The following is a 3,101-nucleotide window of genomic DNA, read 5'->3' as shown; positions in this document are numbered from 1 at the left end:
GGAGGGAAATAGCTGTCGATCATGAGTCCAACACGTGATCTAAAGAGACCATGGTGAATACACACACACATAGCGCATATTCACAGACACGGACACACACATTAACACACACGCGCGCACACACATACAAACACGCACAAACGCACACATACACTCACGCACCCACATACACACATATCCACAAGCGCACACTCACTCACATACATACACGTACACACATACACGAGAATGCATACACATACACGCGCACACTCTCACACAGACATACATACACACACACACACACACACACACACACACACACACACACACACGCGGGAGCGCGCGCGCACATACACACACATACACACGCACGGACACACACACGAACATGCATACACACACACGTGCACTCTCACATACACACACATACAGATGCACACAGGCACATACACACACACACACACACACACATCTATCTATCTATCTATCTATCTATCTATATATATATATATATCTATATATATATATATATATATATATATATATATATATATATATATATATCGTAACCATCTGGGAATATAATGCGGACTTGAAATGTAAGATCGTCTCGTACAAGAGCACACAAGACGAATAACCTCGCATATCATTCGAGTATGGAATTCGAAGTCGATCGAAACTCCAATCTAGGCACCAGAAGTTGTAATTCATAGCATTCATGGCGAAACACGCAGCTGTGTCTAAATATTCAATGCTTCTGCGTGAGGTCAGGACGAGCTTAAAACAATATTTACAGAGAATCTTTGAATATGAGTAGAATAAGAAAGGAAAGTGTGTGTGGGGGGGGGAGGGGAATGTTTCGTACAGGGAAGCAAATTCAATTTCATCCTGGCTACCGTTATTAATCTTTTTTTTTTCCGTATCCGTGGCTTCTTGTTGGGGAAGGGATTATGGACCTATATCCATTGGCCATCCTAGCCCCACTCACAGTCTAAGTCTCCTTTCATTCCGGCTGCCACGAGGCTATATTGTTATTATGTTTGGTGTCATTCAAGCACCTGTATCGATTCACTCCTTCACCAGTAAGTGGTGTCTTTATTTCACTCTGATCGCCGGCAGGCTAATCACTTCCTTCCCACGGCACCCTGTCTATAGGTTATAGAAGCTTGGCTACGCTGTTGTGCAGCGTTTCTCAACCTTAGGCTTCCCCGGAACCCTAAGGTTCCGCAAAAGGTTCCTAAGGGTTCCGCGAGAACAAGTGAGGTAAGTTAATGCACTTTTTAATTTTTATTCAATTTCATATACGTAATATAATTAAACACGCACGACATATTCTTGGTTATTGTAATAATGTAATATAGACATCATCCTATCTAACCTATTATTACGATGAAAATAAAAAAATATATGGTATATATATATATATATATATATATATATATATATATATATATATATATATATTTATATATATATTTTTTTTTTTTTTTTTTTTTTTTTGTGCATGGGTTCCTTGAGACATGCAATTTATCTTAAAGTTTACGCAAAGGTAAAAAGGTTGAGAAACTGCTGTAGTGTAAAAGCTATGCTGTAGGTACATCCTCCTCACGATCTATCGCCAAGGTTTAAGCACGTGTGAAGTTAAACCGCTCATAACCGGGGTTGTACTTCCCTCCTTGACTAGATAAAATCGTCTGGCGTCAGGGAGAATGAAATTTTGAACGTGAAAGACCGATACAAGAGGATAAATCAAGAAGAAACTTATTCGTGCCTGCAGTGAAACTCATAAGTAAACGAGATCGTCTATCGTTTGCGAAACTGAAGCTGCAAATAGTAAAGCTCAAGAACAAATAGAAAACATCTTATATATAATGTTAGTCCTTAGTTTTAATAATCCATAACAGCTTTCTGTGACAGTTTCACTGAGGCAATGAAACACTGTTATCAGTAACAGATACGATATCTTGGGTCCAACTTTCTGTGTTGTAAATATATTGACGCACAAATGAAAATTCACAGTTCTCTTCCTCTGTGTCTGAAAACAATTCAATAGATTTCGATTTTCTCATCTCTTGACAACCCAGAACTGTCAGTTGTTTTAACCTTAAGCACATGAATATCGTTGCCTCAATGTTAAGACAAAATAACGTCACTAATGCCCTTACCCAGCAAGGCAACTGTCAGCCTCAGGATGTCTAGTACAATGTAAACAAATTGCTCGCCGTCAGCTGAGGTAGGACTCTGTTTTCACACAACCGCGTTTTACAAATTACGTTAAGATTACTTCGCAGTACATTACCTTTCTCTGAAGACAGCAAATGTTGAGCTACAATTTCTTGCATGTTTTGTGTGGAGAAGTGCAGAGGGGCGGCAGGACGAAGGACGGGTTGGTACGGACAATCCCTTTAGCAACTTCCCCGGGTACTACTGCAGAGGCCCGCAGAACCACTAGCAAATCTTACCAAGAGGACTTGTATCGGCATTTATTCCACCAGCTGCCCCCTTCCGACAGCTTTGCCATGGTGGTGTTAGAGGATTTATCAAATATATTATCCCCGCTGCTATTGGTAAACAACTGAATGAATGTACATACATGAAATGGCGAAATATAGGCAGTATAAGCTGTGCCCCGGGACACGGAATCAATAGATCCTCTCACTACACGCGGGAGAAGGAGTACTGAGGGATCTCGCCAGTCGACTCGCTGACGAGACTATGACGTCACATACGCGGACCAATCGCAATGCTGGAAATCTCATACCCGCATATCTTATTGGTCAGCCCCTTTTCATGAGGGGAAAGGGTGCCAAGTGCCACTGTTTGGCACCCAAGTCATCGTCGCGCGCACCTGGTGTCAGTTGTGTCATAGAAAAGCACGCAACTCTCTTCCAGGTGCCATTCAGGAGTTTATTTTTCCTGGCACGGCAGTTAATCTGATTACTCGCTGAATCACCTGCTCACTTCATCGCCCTCTTTTCGAGCTGGCTGCAGAGATGAACGATAAGTGATGGAATCAATCAAGTTTCGTCACTTTTTGAAATAGTGGCGGGAATGGTCGGTCGGTCGGTTTAATCCCTAGCCATGGCGAGATGGTAAGTTATTTAGACCGCCAGTGAGGT

At 41.7% G+C, this 3,101-nt stretch overlaps 1 protein-coding gene across 2 annotated transcripts in view; it reads right to left on the bottom strand.

Annotated features, from left to right (window-relative positions):
* LOC143036374 (beta-1,4-glucuronyltransferase 1-like) overlaps positions 1–2,674 on the bottom strand; it is an 86,147-nt gene extending 83,473 nt beyond the window's left edge. For both annotated transcript variants that reach the window (XM_076203631.1, XM_076203632.1), the window contains exon 1: positions 2,282–2,674. The gene's annotated coding sequence lies outside the window, so the exon portion shown is untranslated. The remainder of the gene's footprint in view (positions 1–2,281) is intronic.
* Positions 2,675–3,101: the final 427 nt, after the last annotated feature.

Source organism: Oratosquilla oratoria, chromosome 20, assembly GCF_046742065.1.
Source record: "Oratosquilla oratoria isolate Oo_2021 chromosome 20, ASM4674206v1, whole genome shotgun sequence".
Lineage (NCBI taxonomy): Eukaryota > Metazoa > Arthropoda > Malacostraca > Stomatopoda > Squillidae > Oratosquilla > Oratosquilla oratoria.
Note: the sequence above shows the minus strand (reverse complement) of the source record. Positions and strands in the feature narration are given on the sequence as shown.